Source organism: Zea mays, chromosome 9 (assembly GCF_902167145.1).
Source record: "Zea mays cultivar B73 chromosome 9, Zm-B73-REFERENCE-NAM-5.0, whole genome shotgun sequence".
NCBI classification, from domain to species: Eukaryota; Viridiplantae; Streptophyta; class Magnoliopsida; order Poales; family Poaceae; genus Zea; species Zea mays.
The window spans coordinates 76,093,229-76,112,248 of NC_050104.1; the positions used below are offsets into that span (position 1 = coordinate 76,093,229).

At 42.9% G+C, this 19,020-nt stretch overlaps 1 long non-coding RNA gene across 1 annotated transcript; it reads left to right on the forward strand.

The window, feature by feature from the left end:
• The first annotated feature begins 6,419 nt into the window (after window positions 1-6,419).
• LOC103638438 (uncharacterized) lies at window positions 6,420-8,292 on the forward strand. The gene is made up of 3 exons (XR_002265216.1): window positions 6,420-7,082; window positions 7,492-7,583; window positions 7,776-8,292. It is a non-coding gene; the product is annotated as an uncharacterized lncRNA (long non-coding RNA).
• Window positions 8,293-19,020: the final 10,728 nt, after the last annotated feature.

A 19,020-nucleotide genomic window follows, 5' to 3' on the forward strand; every position in this document is an offset into this window, starting at 1 on the left:
GAGGCATCGACAACTGAAATTGAGGGAAAACAAATGGTTGCTGTTGTGCTTGCTCTGGAAACCAAGACTGTTGCAAATATAATATGTTAGTTATAGAACCAATATCGACCGTGTTGAGAATAAATAAGACACTCACGTTCATTGCTTGTTGCGCCTATGCGTTGTAAGCAGCCATGTACTCTGATTGCTCTTTGAGGAATGTCATTTGTTGTTGCCGCAGCTCTTCACGAAACTTTTCTTGCTGCTCCCTCATAGCGTCCTCCATGCTAGATACAGAGCGGCGACTACGGCTGCTACTACCACAACCCGCCTGCGACGAAGAGCCACCACGAGAACGCAACTCCGTCGAATCGATAACACCGGTAAACATAGAATATCTTGAAAAACAAGAAAATGAGTTATTCGGTCATAGTTCCAATATTATTGAAAAAAAATCACAAGTTCATACCGTCCATGCGCCTTGCCTCCAATAGAATGCACAACTTCAACGTCGATGGTAGGCGCTCCTCGCCAATCGTAGTCTTCTCCATACTTCCTAACCATCTCCTGCCCGTATGTCTCCTGCAATACAATATGAAGGTTCAGCACACATGTAATTTATAGCTATATGGCAAGAAAACATTAATCCTAACAACATCTAACCATACGCTCAACGGCCGCTTGACTACACAGCTCATCGGAGATTTCACTATTTTTCGCTCTATGCCCTCTCCTATAAACATCGATTGGGCTTGGGACAACTCCAGTTTGAGCCCCCTGCAAATATAAGAGTTTAATCCGGTTTCATTTCTAAGTAAAACAGAATACTACATACTCACCATTCGCTTCGCCAACCAAATGTGTTCATCAGCCCCATAGGTATGGTTCACTACGACCTCATCATCGTCCTCGTCCTGCTGATGGCGCTGCCTATGTCGATTCTTATTAGACTTCTCAATCCACTCGGGCGAAGCTCATATCTCACACAAAGCCTTGTAAGCCTACGGCCGGTGTTCCATCCATGGAAGAGTTACCTGCATCTAAAGTGTTAGCTCAAAATTACATTCACATCTGAATGAGCTGCTAAATTAGATTTTTACCTCCATGTACTGGTCTACAGTCAAGTAGACATCCGAATATTGTCGAAAGTTGTTGACAGAATGACCTTGGCGCTTCATGTACGCGTTCACAACCTGTAGACGAGCATTGGAAAATGCATCCCTGCACACCTTCTTCGCATTTTTCTCTAATACTCGATCTGCATGCTCTTGAGCCTCAGGTTCCACACGATAGCGTCTCTGTTCAATATCTAAAATAAAATTAGTTTGAAAACAACTAATAAATGTTAGTTTGTAACATTACTCTTACCCAAAAGTCGTGCTTGACGGTGCCTTGAGCTGTTCCATATGTAGCATGTGGAGCTAGTCCGAAGTGCGACCAGCTAGTGCAAGGAACCACCACACCTTTCGAGTCGGTGACAATTCCTGGATTATGTAGATGACAGAGGTTACCTAAGACTTGATTAACCTGTCTATGGTGACCTCGACCGTCGAAAGACGTGTCATCCCATTGGCTGCATGACAAAAAACAAGGAAGTCATGTCATATATATAGTGTACAATAAACAAATAAGTAAGAACAAAGTGGCCAAACGTGAGTACCTATCACCAACCGGGATGATTAGTACCCGAGCTTCAGATTGTGCAGGCGCTGACAGAGGTAGGACAAAGTGGCCCTTCCGAGTGCCCCTTTGTCGAACGACAGGAGCCTCGATGGTATCGTCATCCGCCTCAGCATCTATGCCCGCGACATCCTCCTCCTCCTCATGGGCCTGCACCTCCTCCTCATGGGCCTGCACCTCCTCCTCCTCATGGGCCTGCTCGTCCTCCTCCTCATGGTGTTGCACCTCGTCCTCCTCTTCCTATGGACATGAAATGGAGACATGTAAGACACATTTATATATAAGTGACTGACAGATCAATTACATAAACATTTACATCGGTACTCCGTTGTAGAGCGATAGGTGTATCACGCAGTTCTGGCCGGGCGTGTCTCAGCAACGCCTCCTGTCTGCTCTGGCTAGAAGAACTCCCTTGGAAAAGGGAACGTGCACCAGGGAGTATCCTGCTAGCCGCATTAAGAAACCCCCTAGCAGTGCGCTTTGTTTTCCTACCACTCATCCCGTTCAATAGAAAAACATTAAAGGTATTAGCTCCATAAAATTAAGTGAATTAATAAAAAATAAAATAATACATCACATAAAATTAAATTATGCATTACACATCAAAATTCATCGGAATCACGATCAAGGAGTCTTCTTCGATCCAAAGCTCACAATGTGGCTTTTTTGTTCCTTGGATTTTGTTTTCGTTTTCGTGCAACACACTCATCAGTAGTGACATCGTTACGGTCTTCGATTAGTGAGTTTAATTCAACACCCTCATCGATAGTAAAAGTGGTTGGCAATTCTTCTTCTTGATAAACATCATCGGCCTGTTCGTCTTTGAATTGATAACCAGCAGTGCAAGGAGTATGTAAACGTTCCCTAGGGTTCACCTTATGAACTACCCACCATGCTTTAAACTTCGGATTTGGGTACGACATATAGTAGACCTGCTCGCACTGGTGTGCAAGGATAAAATTATCATGGCCTCGAAGTCGTTCCTTGTGCTTTACTTCAGTTATGCCATATTGACTTTGTCTAATCCCATTAGTGCTGTCAAACCAATCACATAGAAAGAATACTAATTTCAAAGTTTTGTTCCCTGCAAAATTAAACTCTAGGATGTTTTGAATGATGCCATAATAATTAGTTTCTCTGCTAAGTGCATCGAGTGCCCTACTCAGAACTCCAGTGTTACGTGTGGCTGCACGAGGACGAGACTTTTCAAATTGGTCTGAATGAAAACGGAAGCCATTCACATCGTATTGACCAAAGGTTCTGCAAGTCACCGTCCCATAAGATAGCTGTCTCAAGTCCTCGTGTATGTTAGGAGTCTTTGTTCACTGCAAATAATATATAGTTAAAATGACTACCTCGCATAAAAGGCTAAATGACATGAAAGTAAGGAATATAAAGAGTTAACATGCTCGCGAAACCAGTCAACAAAATTAGGTCTTCCTTGCCTCCCATGTCGTCGCATCGTATCTAGTTGTTTGCTTGTAGGCTGATGGGAATAAGTCCAATTTTCCTCGTTGAACTTACTGTACGACAAATAAGTAATTAAATATGGCCCCTTTGGTAAAGAAATTAAGGGATAAAATAAAGACTTACATGAAATATGGCTCCATCTCTTCCATATTAGAGTACATGTATAGCAATGCGGACATTCTTTCATCCATGCTAAGGTGGTAGAACGTGCCCTTACTAGTAATTGTGCCTCTCCATTGGAAAATGTTGAGATCACTGACAGGAGGTTCCTCATCGACATTGTATTGCATGGTAGCAGCATAGACATTATGTTCCTCTGCGAAATACACACTCGTGAAGTATGAAACCTCCTTTAGCAAAAAAGCTTCAGCGATGCATCCTTCTACTCTAGCCTTATTTCGAACCATGCCTCGCAGGTTTTTGAGTGCACATACAATGTGATACATCCACCTATATTGTACAGGTCCACCAACCTTTGCCTCATATGGAATGTGAATAAGTAGATGCTCCATCGGATTGAAGAATCCAGGTGGGAATTTTTTTTCTAACTTGCATAACAACACTGGTATTTCTTTCTCCAACTTCTCCATCATATTTTTACTTATTTCTTTGGCACAGATCTGCCTGTAGAAATAACTTAGCTCAGCTATTGCTTGCCACATGGCGTCGGGCATATAACCACGAAACATGACAGGGATAATCCTCTCCATTAGTATATGGAAGTCATGGCTCTTTAATCCAGTTAGTTTTCCTATTTTCAAATTCACAGCTCTTTTCAAGCCCGCAGCATAACCATCAGGAAATTTAACTTTTTTCATCCATCTCATTACCTCGATCTTGTCTTTAGAGGTAAGACAGAACAAGGCACGTGGCGGCTTACCATTGTCATTGAGCACTTGGGTTGGTCGGTCACAGAGCATTGCTAGATCTCTTCGAGCTTTCAGATTGTCCTTTGTTTTTTCAAAATGCATGCAGGTGTGTATGAGGGCTTCAACAACATTACTTTCTTGGTGCATGACATCAATGTTGTGCACAAGAATCAATGACGACATATAAGGGAGCTCTAGAGACCACATATATGTGTCTAGTTGTCGTCCACTCCGAATCCTTCGTACTTGTCCCCCTTTTCATTTAGGACAAGGTTGTTCAGCTGAGCATATATTTCTGCTGCGTTAAGACGTTTAGGCGGTCCTTTGGTGACCATGGTGTTCTTTATAAAGTTTTTCTTATCGCTCCTAAAGGGGTGTTTCTTGGGCAACCATCGTCGATGACAATCGAAGTAAGTGATCTTTCCACCATGAGCAAGACAGAAGCAATCTATATCTGAACCGCAATATGGACATGTCAATCTACCATGTGTAAAAATAGCATACGCCATGAAGTCATGCACCAACCACAAATACGCAACTCGAAGTTTGAATATCTGTTTTGTAAAAACATCATATGCTTCAACACCTTTCCAAAGCTCCTTCAACTCTTCAATCAAGGGTTTTAACATGACATTGAGGTTCTTTCCAGGATAGTCTGGGCCAGGAATGATTAAGCAAAGAAATATAAATTCATATTTCATACAAAGAGAAGGTGGAAGGTTGTATGGAATAACAAAGACGGGCCAACATGAGTATGATGATGCCATTTGACCAAATGGCGTGAAGCCATCGGTCGTGAGGCCGATTCAAACATTCCTCGGATCAGCTACAAAGTCGGGATCAAACGTGTCGAGAGCCTTCCAAGCATCCCCATCTGAAGGGTGCACGATTAGGTCATCGTTGTCGCAGACACCTTCTTTGTGCCATCGCATGTGCATAGCGGTTTTTTAGATAGAAACAACTGTTTCACTTGAGGAGTTAGTGGCAAGTAGCGGAGCTGCTTATGTGCAACATCTGTCAACACCTTGTCACCCTCATCATTAACAACTTCCACAAATCTAGATTGTCCACATTTCAAACATTTTTTCTCTCCCGCATGCTCCTTCATGAAAAGCATACAATTATTTTTGCACACGTCAATCTTTTCATAATCTATACCGAGACCTTTGATAATTATTTTTGAATGGTACATGTCTTTAGGCAACTTATTGGGCTTTGGGAGCACATCTCCTAATAACTTTAAAATCTCATTGTAACAATTGTTCGAGAAAAAGTACTTGGACTTAATGGCCATGAGCCGAGTCACAAAAGCGAGTATACTCACATTTGTGTGTTCATGCAACGGCTCTTCAGAGTCTTTTAGTAGTTTAAAAATCTGGAAACCTCTCGTATGGCAAAATCCTCAAAGCTTAGGTTTAATTCTGGACGTAGCGAATTTAGCATCTCATGCATCGCATCATCGCCAACCCAATCATTGTTCTCCTCCTCTTCTACATTCCGGTTGGGTACTACCTCACCATGATATTCCCACACCTCATATCCGGGCATAAATCCAAACTAACAAAGATCTAGAGTAACTCTTTCCTTATTAAGAAATATATTGTTTTCGTGTCGCCTACAAGGGCATCTGATAGTGCCGGTTAAGGACAAGGAGAATACGTGGTCCACAAAATCTTTGGTCTTGGCTAAATGAGGAATCCTCGTATCAAGAAAATATCTTATTTCCTTTACTTTCTTGCCCCACAAGTAGCAGTAATCTAGCTTTAGTATTAGTCTTTCTCGACCTATTTTCTTAGTCCCTAGACGACTCTACGTCGTCTAAAGATGCACCGGGTGGCCTGCCCGACTGGGTTCCTCCCGATAGGCGAGATAGGGTTCCACGCTGCCAGAAAACGTAGTGTAGAGAAGACACACTCCTACAGCGAGGTCATGAACCGTCTGGCTCTATACCACGGACCATCCACGCTCACGTAAAGGGCACCTTCAGGAGGTACACCCTAGAGTTTGGCCCCGATAAACACAATTTTTGGTAACTCCACTCGGGACAAGAGGTGTGACTTAACAGAGATCAGCCACATATAGTTAGCTCAAAGGATCCCTCCGACCAGAGATGTCTCACATTGAGTCAAGGGTATTCAGTCAGATACCCTTTATTTTCAGACAAAATTATATATACACGTGTGTGTGTATATATCCCTACTACTATTAAGACACCAAAGTGGGTGCCTTGCACGACCAATGCCCTCGCCTCGCCTCCCCATCAAAGTCTGCCATGTGGCTCCGTCTCCACTTCCCCTCAACATAGCCCCCGCATGCACCCGTCCATACCGCTCCTGAATTTGGCGCCATTGCATGCCATGCCCGCTCTCGAATTCCCCCGTAAGGCGCCGCCCTTTCAGCCCTAGGACCTAGCCCTGCTGCGCTTCGCCTCTCGCGCCCACTGCATCGGCATCCTCTTCCATTTCCCGGCGACCTCCAGCCTGTTGTCCCCTGTGTCGTCTTCCTCCATGCCGGTTACGGCCAGCCACTCAGCGACGGTCAGCGAGCGGGAGGGGAGGCATGTTGCAGCGGTAGCTAGATTCAATTGGCGGCAGGGAGCGAGCAGGAGCAAACGACAGGCACACACTGCCCAACCTATCTCATCATCACGCCTCCCTCTCTCTTTGTCTTTCCCTCAACAACACGCAAAAACCTAGCCCGATCCCGGCTCTCCCTGGTGTCCACGCCCCCACCATCTACCTCCATCTATCTCCGCCTTTGCACGCTTCAGGGTGGGGGCGACGATGGTGGTGCCACGGGCGCCGAGTCCCACGACTAGCATGCCGCCACCTCAAGCCCGACCCACCTCCCACCTTCGGCATCGCTGCTCTCACGCTCGCCGCGCCCTCCCGGCTCTCTTCGACAGTGCGTCGTGGCTCCATGCGCTGGCCTCCAGCTCCGCCCTCGACCAGGTGCCTTAGTGCAAGTTGTGTACAAGTCCTTGAAGAGCGTGTACAAGTCCCACGTCCGAGAGGGGCTCGCCATCAGGCTTGGCATGGGCACGGTCATGCTGCTCCTCTTCTATGGCTACTCGTTGGGGATTTGGTATGGCTCTAAGATAATCCTAGAAAAGGTGTACACCGGAGCCAAGGTCATGAACATGACCTTTGCAGTCTTCAATGGTTCTCTATAAGTTTAGTATTCATTTCTAAGCTGGATATGGTTCAATCCTATACTGCCAGTTTAACAGTAGGTTCTGTAGTTTAGTCATTTTATTGTTTCGTGATATAGTAGAAATCTTTACATATTTAGTGTGATTAACCAATCTTTTGAGTTTCTATTTTCGACCCTTTGATGTTGTGGGGAATGAACTCTGCTTTGGCCTACTTTAGCCTTGATTAGACTACATAATGTTAGTCCATTTGCAATACTATCATGCAGATTTCCCTGCTATTGTCTTTTTGACCTTCCAACCAAATATGAAACTAATCTTTCTCTCCATTTCTTCCATTAGGGTAATGAATGTGATTTTCATCACAATGAGGGTGCCCGGATGAACCCTATGAACTATTGGTACTGGTTGAATGGCAGATGTTTGAATCCCAAGTGTGCATTTTGCCATCCTCTATTTACTATCAAATTTATAACTATTTGTCTATCTTTTCTATTAACATTATTTTCTCAACTTTTTTTTGCTTCCTTTGTCTTCTCCAACCAATTGATGGTCTCTTTGGTGCCCCAACTTTTGCACTACCTCCGGTTTCTGCGCACTTTGGTGTCTATAACTTGGGCAAGCAGATGGTCTGAGGTTGTTACTTCTAGAAAGGGAACTCCTTGAAAGGTGATAGATGCACTATAAGACCAGGTTCCTGTGGAGGGTGATCCTGTCAAAGACTAGAACCAAAATTTTGAAATGACTCCTACTGATGAATGGGCACAAAATAGCAGGGAGGCTGATGATATTTTGGGGTAGTCTTCTTCTGGTTTTGATGTTCTAACAATGATAGAGATGGTGCTGCTTATATACATGGCAAGGAAATTTTGATGGATGGTAAGATTTTCGTCTTGGTGTTTTATCATTTTTCTCTATGTGTTGCGATCGCTTCTTCACCTCGATCCGTCTGCTTCGTACCAGCTGTTTTTTGTTGTTGTAGAATTGCAGAGATTGTTTATTTAATCATTTTTTGTTATTGTTGCTATGAATTTGGGATTTGTCAAGATTTTGGCATATTAACTTGAGGGTATGTCACTTTTTGTTTCATTGCTAAAATTAGCCACTAAAGAGTGCTTATGCTACTCCTCGGTGTTAAAATTAAGTGTAATGGGTTTAAGCAGGTACTGCTCAGTTTAATGATCTCAAGAATTTATTTGTGTTGAGATTTACAAGAAAAATGTCTATATGAACACATTGTTGTGCATTTCACCATGCATGTCACATGTGAGGTGCCTTGGACTATGTCTAAAAGTTGTACGAGACTACATGCACCGAGCAGCAATGCCTTTGTTGGTCATGACAATTGACTTGAGTATTGAGTATCTTGTGAACACACACTGCTCACCACTGCTTGCAACATGCCGCAATCAACTATGCCATATTGCTTGATATGTTAAATTATACTTTTATATTCTACAAATTCAATTTTGTAAATACTTCTGTTATGTAGCTAGGTATTTCCTTCTCATTTTTCTTTAGATTGGTGCAATGATCTATGTTCCCTGGAATTAGTTCCTTAAGCAATGTCATATCAAAAGATGTATGTAAATCTAACTAAAACTTTGCTTTGCACATGTTATACAATATCTTTTTTAAAAAACACATATTTTGTATATCATTCTGTATCTATATGTTTGTATACTAATTTTTAACTTCCGTTGCAACGCACGGGCACACACCTAGTATATATATACTAGGATAGGATAGTGTCCCTATGGCAACCCTAAATCCATAATCCTGGTGGCGGCGTGACAGCAGGGACATGGGGGAGGGAGTGGCCAAGCAGCAGTCGTCATGCGCGCGTCAACAGGTGGGGTGAAGAGCAGTTGAGCAGGGAGTCGCGGCCCATGGAAGAGGAGGAGAAGCAGCGCTACAACGTTTGAGGTGCTAGGTGTTAGCGCGAGCTACGATGGGAGCGGTTGTAACACATCAAAATCCTATTTTGGGAATCTAGTAAAACTCTCTACAATACTTTGAATTGGAATACCTTTTAATCACAATTTTCTCAACTTTGAAGTTACATCTTCAAAAAAAATGTTTCTAATAAAAGATTAAATCAAAAGGATCCTTATGTGAAATAAGTTATCCCTTTGTTAAAGCTATATGATTATAAGTGCCCTCTAGGAATTTAACTTGAATCATCTCTCAATAAAGGATATACACTAGGAATTATATCCTTAAATAACTATTTTGGAGTGTATGAATTATCTATGTTGGGGACTTGTTCTCAAATGCTACGAGTTAAGAACAAGGCAACACAAAATGTTAATGGTTAAAGACCTTCGTCCTTCGAAGCATTATCTCGTTTAGGATATAATGATCTTCATACGAAGGTCATGAAGGACGTACCTTCATCATCTTAGCATATAATAATGAAAGTAGAAGCATATGAAATGGAAAATAACATGAATAATCATATGACATCATCAACACATTTTTATTATATTATTATAAATAAACATGAACAATATCAAGTTACATTAGTACCTTCGGCTTGACATAAGGTAAAAATCTAGGCGTGACGTGCAAGTGAATACAAGTCAGCGTGAACAGTACGGGTTACTGTTCACCTATTTATAGGCACGGGACACAGCCCGGCCGAAATTACATTTATGTCCTTGATAACAAATTATAAACATGATACAAATTATCAGGGACTGAACGGTCTTTTCCTCTTTAAGTCGGTGCCGCCCTTCGTCTCAAGGTGCGTCATTATGCCAAAGCTCTCTGGGTTGTAGCTTCGTCATATTCCTTCGTGTTATGTCTGCTTGCATATCGTTCTGCCGAAGGTGTTTTTGCTTAGAGGACCTTCGGCGCTGTAGAAGGCCCCCAACAGTAGCTCCTTCACGATGCTAGATTGTTTTTCGTAACGAGCTCGATCCATGAAAAATCTCAAAGGCTTCGGAATGCCGAAGGTCCAAAAAACACCTTCCCTGAGCTCGTTGCCAAGAAACGATTAAAATACTGCAGTCGTCAGGTGGTCCACCGTTCAGCGAATGCAGACGATCTGGCGGTTCACCTTCTGAGCACCGAGTGGTCCACCGTTCAGCGAGTACAGGCGGTTTGACGATTCACCTTCCCACCTGCAGCACTATATAAACAGACGGGTTGGTGCAGAGTTACCATAACATTCATTGCCATTGCATTGTTGTGCTGTTAAAAAATTTAACCATAGTCAAAGCTTTTTCACTGCACTCTCGAGCGGACCATCATTTTGAGTTAACTTCGTCAAAAAAGAGAGCTTCTTCAAAACTGCAAAAGACATCAACTTCGTAAAAACTGCAAAAAATCCATCAGATGGCCAGAGTACGCTCGACTGCAAGGGTGATTCGTGAATGAGAGGAGACCGAGGCCACCGAGACAGCTCCAATTTTCGAAGTTATGAGACAGTCAGGTCTAGTTGTGACAGAGGGAACCATTGACGAAGTCACACCTGCTGCTGAAGCTGAACAAGCTAACATTGAAGAAGAAAATGTTGATGAAGAAGAGGAGGATTATAGCATTTTGATCCCATCAAAACCCAGCCACCTAGATTTTGAGAAATCTGTTGTGTCTGAAGTCGACGTGCCTATGATGATGAAGCTGGGTTACTTTGGAGAAGCTGAAAGGAAACTGATCCGATTTGCCGGAGAAGAGACCACCCTAGTGCCAAAAGATGATGAAGTAGTTGTTTTCAAGAGTTTTTTCAGAGCAGGACTGCGGTTCCCTCTGAACGAGATGATAGGAGAAGTCTTGAAAATTTTTGAAATTTATCTTCATCAGCTGACCCCTAATGCCATTATTAGGCTCAACGTCTTCATCTGGGCCCTTCGAAGCCAAGGGATGAGCCCAGATGCCGAAGCATTCTTCCGAGTGCACAAATTACACTATCAGACGAAGGTCAGGGCAGACGGTCTTCATGAAAATTTTGGCTGCTACAATTTTGCATACCGCAAGGATACGAAGGCTCCAGTTCTTAGTTATCGCACCAAATGGCCAACCGGCTGGAAGGGTGAATGATTTTATATCAAGGCCGATGAGAAGAAGAGGGGGAAACTGATGACGATGGTCATGTGCCCGTTGTCTTTAAGCTTCGGAATGACCAGACTTTTGTGCAATATGCAGCCAGGGTCAGCATGCCAGCTGGCCGCAGTAGAAATCAGGGTGGTGGATGAACAAATCAGCACCAGAGACCTAGTGCAAGAATACCTGGCCAACAGGACATCTCCAACATCAAGTGATCGGGGCATGCCGAAGCTAAAAGGAACAAAGAAAAAATATGAACTTGTTCGATTGCCTTATCGTTTTAAGTTTGAGAAACAGTTCAAAGAGCCTTGCCAAGAATGGCTGGAGATGATTGAAACTATGAGCAATGAAATTTTGGGGAACTACACTAAAAAGGAAGACCAATTAATGACAGCAGCCTTCGGCACCCGGTCAAAACGAAGGTTAAACCGTGTAATGGACGCACTAAAATTTGAATACCCTGATTATGAGCGGCTCAACAAGGGTGCCGAAGGGGCAAAAAGAAAAAGGGTTGTTAGCGTTCTGAGCAGACAAGCTGGCAGAATGGTGAAAGAAGATGAGAAGATCTTAAAGAAGAGAAAAACCAGTCCCGAGCCGAAGGTGGCAGCTTTAAAGAAAAGAAAAGCTAAATCCCTAGAGCCGAAGGTGACTAAAGAGGAAAAGGAGACTCCCTCAACACCTCCAGCTGCCGAAGTGGCAGAAATTTTAAAGGTAATGACTGAATCTCTACCTATCAAGCTGCTAAGCCCTCTGGAACCGGAACTAATGAAGCTTTTTCATAAGAAAGAAGAACCTTCAGCCACAAAGAAGGCGGATGGGCTGAAGAAGCGAAATATTGGTAGCGTAATGCAAGCCATTGAAAAGACGCCACCATCGGCCTCGACATCTAAGATAGCACCTGTTGTAAGCGCCAAGGCCACCGCCAAAGCAAACATATCGGCCGAAGCTGCCAACTTGGAAAGCACATTATCTGAGATTGATAAATTGCTATTGGATATGCCTACAGAAGAAACAGTTACAGCTGTGGAACAGGTCATGGCCCCAGTGCCTAACAAAGGAAAGAAAATTGTCGATGCTGCTCCGGAAGAAAAAGATTTCGAGCTTTGAAACCTGATCAGACAAGAACTATCTGAGGCCAAAAAGAAGGAGTTACAGGAATACGACATTTCCTGTGGCTACCAGCCAGGAGCCATGCTCTTTGGCGAGATCGATGAAGAGGCCTTGGGATGCGTTCGCGACCATACCGGGGCGAAGGTAATCGGCACTCTATCGAAGAGTGTCGGTTTTCCGAAGCTCGAAGTCGATATTAGCAGCTATCGACATCAACATATCGTCGGTAGTTTGTTTTATTCCAATTTCAAGGTAATATTCTTGTGACGAAACAAAATTTTACTTTTTGTTTTTGTGACGAAGCAAGTTTGCTGATGAAGGTCTACTTGTACAGAGTATGCTGCTGAGCAAAGCGCTGCAAATGCAAGACCTCAAGGATAAAAAGAACGAAATTATAATCGAGGGTTTAGAGAACAAGATTAAAGAATACGAAGCTACTCTTGAAAAGAAAGATTTCATACTTCAAGCAATGGAAGGCTCCCTTGCACAAGCGCAAACCGAAAATGCTAGATTAAATAGGGAGCTTCTCCAAAAATCAGAGAGCTTTGAACAAGAAAGAAAAAATTTGCAGACAAAATACGAAGCTGAAGCTGTTGAAAATATGAAGCTGAAGCAATCTTTGAAAGAACTTCGGGACATATGTCTAGATTTTGGTAGCCGCTGCGTGCAGCGACTGAAAAAGTTTTTAACTCGGTTGGGGCCAGCGCTGAAAAGTTTACTCCTTCGGCCGAAAACATATCCAGCACCTTCAAACATATTGAAGGCGAAGTTGAGGCGCTCAACGAAGTAATAGCGGGGCATGGTGACTTTTGTGCCCTGCTAGCTTCTCGTGGTACAGCTGCAACATTTCTGAAAGCTGGTTGTACACATGCGAAGAGAGTGAACAGACCTACCTTCAGCCTATCTTTGACAGATTTGGTTGATATTCCTAGCGAAGCCCGAAGCATAGGAATTAGATTTATAACACAAATTTGGGCGAAGGGTGGTCGGGATTTGGCTGGTGACGAGGCCCAAAGCTTACTTAATCCGGTATGAAACTTATACCTGTTGCTTACCTTTTCTTATGATTACCTTTTACCTTATACGGCTTTGTTGTATGTAGGATGATGATGACGAATATTAATAAACCGGAGCAAATTCTGAAGGTCGCTGAAGCTGTTTTTTAGGCCTGCCTGCATAGCTCTTTAGAAGTATTTGTATTATCCTTGTAAAAAACATTGTAATCGAGAATTAAGCATTACTCTATATATTTGTCCATACCTTGTAATATATTTTTACCTTTCCATCCATGTATAAATTGCTTTGTTGTGGACGAAACTTGTACATTTTGAGCCGAAGGCAAAAAACACCTTCCCTTCTTTTCGTTCACAACGAAGCATATCTTTGCTTCTTCATGCTCATTGGAGCATTGTTGTCAAAACTGAAGTATCTGTTTGTGCTTTATGTTATGATTATGATGATCCTACGAATGTCTGCATGAATGTGTATGAATGCAATGAATGATGTAATGTAACGTGCAAATGAATGTCTAAACACACACACGAAGCCACACCCAGACTCTGCATCCCCTTAGGAACGGCTTTTGAGTCTTAAGCTCTGCATCCCCTTAGGAACGACTTTTGAGCTTCTTCACCTTCTATTTCGATGGTATAAGTTCTGCATCCCCTCAGGAATTTTGAACTTCTTCACCTTATATTTCGGTGGTATTTGGCTCTGCATTCCCTTAGGAACGACTTTTGAGCAGAAAACTTACACTGTGCTCCCTTAGGAATGACTTTTTGTAGCTTCGTCATGCACTCATGCTCTTGGCTCTGCATTCCCTTAGGAACGACTTTTGAGCAGAAAACTTACACTGCGCTCCCTTAGGAACGACTTTTTGTAGCTTCGTCATGCTCTGCATCTCCTTGGGGACGTATTTTGAGCTTCTCCCTGTTTTTCTTTTTGCACTCGATGGTGCATGCTCAGATTTTACATATTACATCTTTTGGAGGATTTGGTCCTCGTAGGGCTAAATAAGAATGAAAAATTATAAGCTATGGCCCCATTAAAAACCTTTCTCCCCTCTTGGAAGGAAAAGGGTGCCATAGGAAAAAATGAAAAAAGAATACAACATATTACACATAGTATCGCCGAAGCTCATCCGCATTCCAAGATCTGGGTATGTCGTTGCCGTCAATATCCTTCAATCTATAAGAACCGGGCCTCGATGAAGATACTACTAGAAAAGGACCTTCACACTTCAGTTGCAACTTGCCCACTGTGTCTGGGTTAGCGACTTTCCAAAGCACCAGATGCCCTGGCTTGATATTTTTCAACCAAACTTTTCTGTCACGCCATTTTACTGTTTCGGTCTGACATTTATTGATGTGCTCTATTGCCTGAAGTCTAGTCCCCTCTATAGTATCTTTTGTTACTTGATAATCAACTTCGTCTTCTGCCGAAGCTATTGTTCTTATTGACCCTGTCTTTGCTTCTTCTGGAGTTATTGCTTCATCACCAAATAGGAGCTTGAAGGGTGTAAATCCTGTTGACCTTGACGTAGTTGTGTTGTGGCTCCACACCACTTTAATTAGTTCGTCTGGCCACTTTCCTCTGGGCTGATTGAAGATTAGCTTCATTATTCCTGTCATTATAATTCCATTCTCTCTTTCTACCAGGCATTGGATTCTGGATGCCTAACTGATGCAAAGTGGATCTTCGTACCAATTTGGTCACAAAAATCTTTGAATGCTTTGGCCTCAAATTGCGTACCATTGTCCACGGTTATTGCCTTCGGCACACCGAAGCGACAAACAATATTCTACCAGAAGAATTTTTGGACGGTAACTGAAGTTATTGTAGCCAAGGGTTTCGCCTCAATCCACTTCGAAAAATATTCTACTGCCACTACAACATACTTCAAGTTGCCTTGTGCTAGTGGGAGTGGACCCAACAAATCTAGGCCCCATCTTTGCAATGGCCAGGTTGGCTGTATTAGCTGAGTTAACGACGAAGGTTGTTTCTGATCTCTTGCACATTTTTGACAGTTTTCACACTTTTGAACCAGATCTACTGCATTCGAAGCTGCCTTCGGCCAATAAAACCCTTGTCTAAAAACCATTCCTAGCAAAGGACTGGACCTGATGTGAGATCCACACAAACCTGCATGTATCTCTTTCATTAACTCTATACCTTCGGTTCTGGATAAACACTTGAGAAGTGGGGAGCAAACTCCATGTTTGTATAGCTCCCCTTCTATTATGATGTATGGTCTTGTCCTTGCTTCCATTCTTTTATTATAAACTTCGTCATCCGAAAGACAATTGCCTTGGAGGAAGGATATGATTTCAGTCCTCCAATCTTCACTATGTACAGGTGTTATTGTGAGGACTGCTCTCTCCATAAGTTCAACCGAAGGTGCTTTTATTGTCTCAAAGAATACTTCTAAAGGTAGAGGGAGCCCCTGTGCTGCTGACTTGGCCAGTAGGTCTGCATGCTCATTTTCCCCTCTTGGAATATTTTTTACAGAAAAACCTTCGAAAGAAGCCTCCAGCCTTCGGACTGTGTCCAAATATTTTTCAAGCTTCGGGTCCCTTGCCTTGCTGCTTTTATCTACATGGCCAGAGATGACTTGGGAGTCAGTTTTAAGGATCGCCCTTCTTACTCCCATTACCTTTAGCTTCCGAAGCCCCAACAGAATGGCTTCGTATTCAGCAATGTTATTTGTACAACTAAAGTTCAGTCTTGTTGCATAGCATGTTCTAACTTTAGAGGGCGCTACTAGAACAGCAACGGCTCCTGCGCCGAAGGTTCCCCAAGAACCGTCACAGAAAATTGTCCAGGCTTCAGCGTCTTTAGTTACTTCTTCCTGAGCCCCTGGCGTCCAATCAGCGATGAAATCCGCTAACGCCTGGGACTGAATTGAGGATTTGTGTACATAATCAATAGAGAATTCATTGAGCTCAACAGCCCATTTTCCAATCCTCCCAGTAGCTTCTCTATTCCTCATTATGTCCTTCAGAGGTTGTGACAAAGGAACAATTATATGATATGCTTGGAAATAATGCCGAAGCTTCCTTGAGGCCATCAATACAACATATAACACCTTTTCCAACTCTGTATAATTTTTCTTTGATAAGCTTAGAACTTCGGAGACAAAATATACTGGTGCTTGTTTTTTGACCTCGCCATCTTGCTTCTCCTGTACAAGCGCCGCATTGACTGCAGAGTGAGAGGCTGCTACATATAAGAGCAATGGAGCCCCTGGCGAAGGTGGAGTTAGTGTTGTCAAGTTGATCAAGTATTGCTTTAACTCTTCAAAAGCCCTTTGCTGAGCCAGACCCCATTGGAAAACTTCGGCTGACTTCAATATTTCAAAGAATGATAAATTCCTTTCTGCTGATCTGGATATGAATCTATTTAACGATGCCAACCTTCCTGCCAACCGTTGGGCTCCTTTCTTCGTATTTGGCGGCTCCATCCGAAGGATAGCTTCGATCTTATTCGGATTAGCTTCGATTCCCTTCGTTGATACTAGACAACCAAGGAACTTGCCCTTCTTCACTCCAAAAACACACTTTTCTGGATTTAATTTCAAACCATCTTGCCTAAAGTTGGCAAATGTTTCTTGCAAGTCAGCAATGTGAATTTCTTGCTTTGTGCTTTTTACTATAATGTCATCAACATAAGTGTCACACCCGGATTTTAGGGGTCCAAAACCCGGGCGCGAACATAAACACCAGGTGTGCTGGGACCAAGTCTCACACATATGATGCATAGTGGCACAGGATCGAATGTCACATCTTTACTACATAACAGGAGTTCTATACAAAATAAATAAATAATTACATATAAGGAGACAACGATCCAGCAACCCAAAGTTGACTGGGAGACGACGACCTAGACCTCTCACGAACACATCGCAGCATCCTCCACGCGCCTCATCCTGTGGTACCTGTTCTTGACCTGTGGGGGGGTGTGAGACAGCAAGAGTGAGCTCACATACGTTCATCGCTCAACAAGTTGTGGGGAATAATGTGCATGAACTCGCCAAAGGTGGGAGCTCACGTGAAGTGTAAGGCTTACCAAAGAGGATGGTTAGAGCTGAGCATTGCTTTTAAAGTTGGTCAAAATTTTATTAGCAATTACTAAGTATAAGTAAATACCAACCCAATTAAGAAAAGTAATAACATCACCTGCGATGCAATGCATATGACAATTTGAATTTAGTTCCATAAATTAATCATGTGAGGGTCCGAGCTGCTCTTGACCGTGAGCACGGCTAGTATACCAGTTTTACACTCTGCAGAGGTTGCGCATCTTTACCCACAAGTCATGTTACCCATCTGCCAAGGGATTGCGACTTCCCATACACCTCTACCGAGGAGGCGAGGCAGGGTAACACTATGAGGCCTTTACAAAGTTCCACTAGCTTCAGAAAACCCGCTACAGTTTATAGGAAGCTCCAATGCAGGAATCCCTTGCAGGACCGCCATCGCAGCAAAATCCTCCCGAGGGCCTCCCTACACTCACCACTAACCTACTGCCCTTGCCCCTTTCGGGTAAGGTAGTCCTCCACTAGCTTTCCTAGTTAATCAGCCAAGGGCGTCCCATTAAACCCTTGTGGTAGCACTGTTTTCCCGGGTGGTCGCTCCATGTTCCAATTAACATAATGATCTTATCATGAACAGTGATAATAAACAGATAATAAAAGTGTGATCATGAATAATGTATCTTCATACCCAAAACCACATAAAGCACTAGCAAGTACTACCCAAAAAGTTCAGTGGTAACAAGGTATAAAGATAATCAAACTAGGGTAACCTATTGGGTCCCATCAAAATTAACCTATGCAGATCATTATGATTAATCAGAACATGGATGGGTAAAAAGAAGTGATCAAGGGCACAACTTGCCTGGGACTTGAGATTCCAGGTACCAGGATGATCTTCAGATGACTCGTGACCTCAAGCTAGTCGTAACAATACAAACAAACATTGTATAGGCAAAATTAACATTACACCAAACATAAGTACAAATTGTGTAATAATAATCTACGCGTCGCTACGAGATCGTAGAAATAAGAACCACTAAACTCGGAGCTACGGTTATTAAGTTATGAATTTCCGAAATTATTTAGTGCTTAGAATAGATTAATCCAAATGAACAATTTTAATTTAAGTTTCATGGCTAAATAGTGTTACTAGTTGATAGACAATATTAATACAAAATTATTGCAACTGGAATGACTCAATTTGGAGTTAAAATGAATTAACTATGAATTATGCAAGTTTATGGAATTATTTTCATACTAAAAACCTGTTTCTTTATTAATCCCTGAATATCCTAAGTGTTCTGGACTGGGCACCAAATAATACAAAACTCAGGGTCCAATCTGTAACAATTCCCTAGACTCAATGATCATCGCCCACGGACGGCGGGTTAATTCGTATAAAGAGCAGGGGCTCTTATGCAACAAACCCACGGCGAAGGGGTATTGGACGATCTGAGCCGCTGGATCACTCATCAAGTGCCCAGATTAGAAGTTGAATCGGTAGGTAACCAGGGGCATTGGATCAAGATCTGTTGGCCCCGAGTTAATGAAACCGGATCCACCGTTTATCTCACAATCTATGGCCATGATTTGATGAATCAAAGGGGTACCAAGCGATTTAATCGAAGCCGTCCACTAGCTGATCTATGGCCACGAGCCCATCACCCACCACAGCCGTTCAT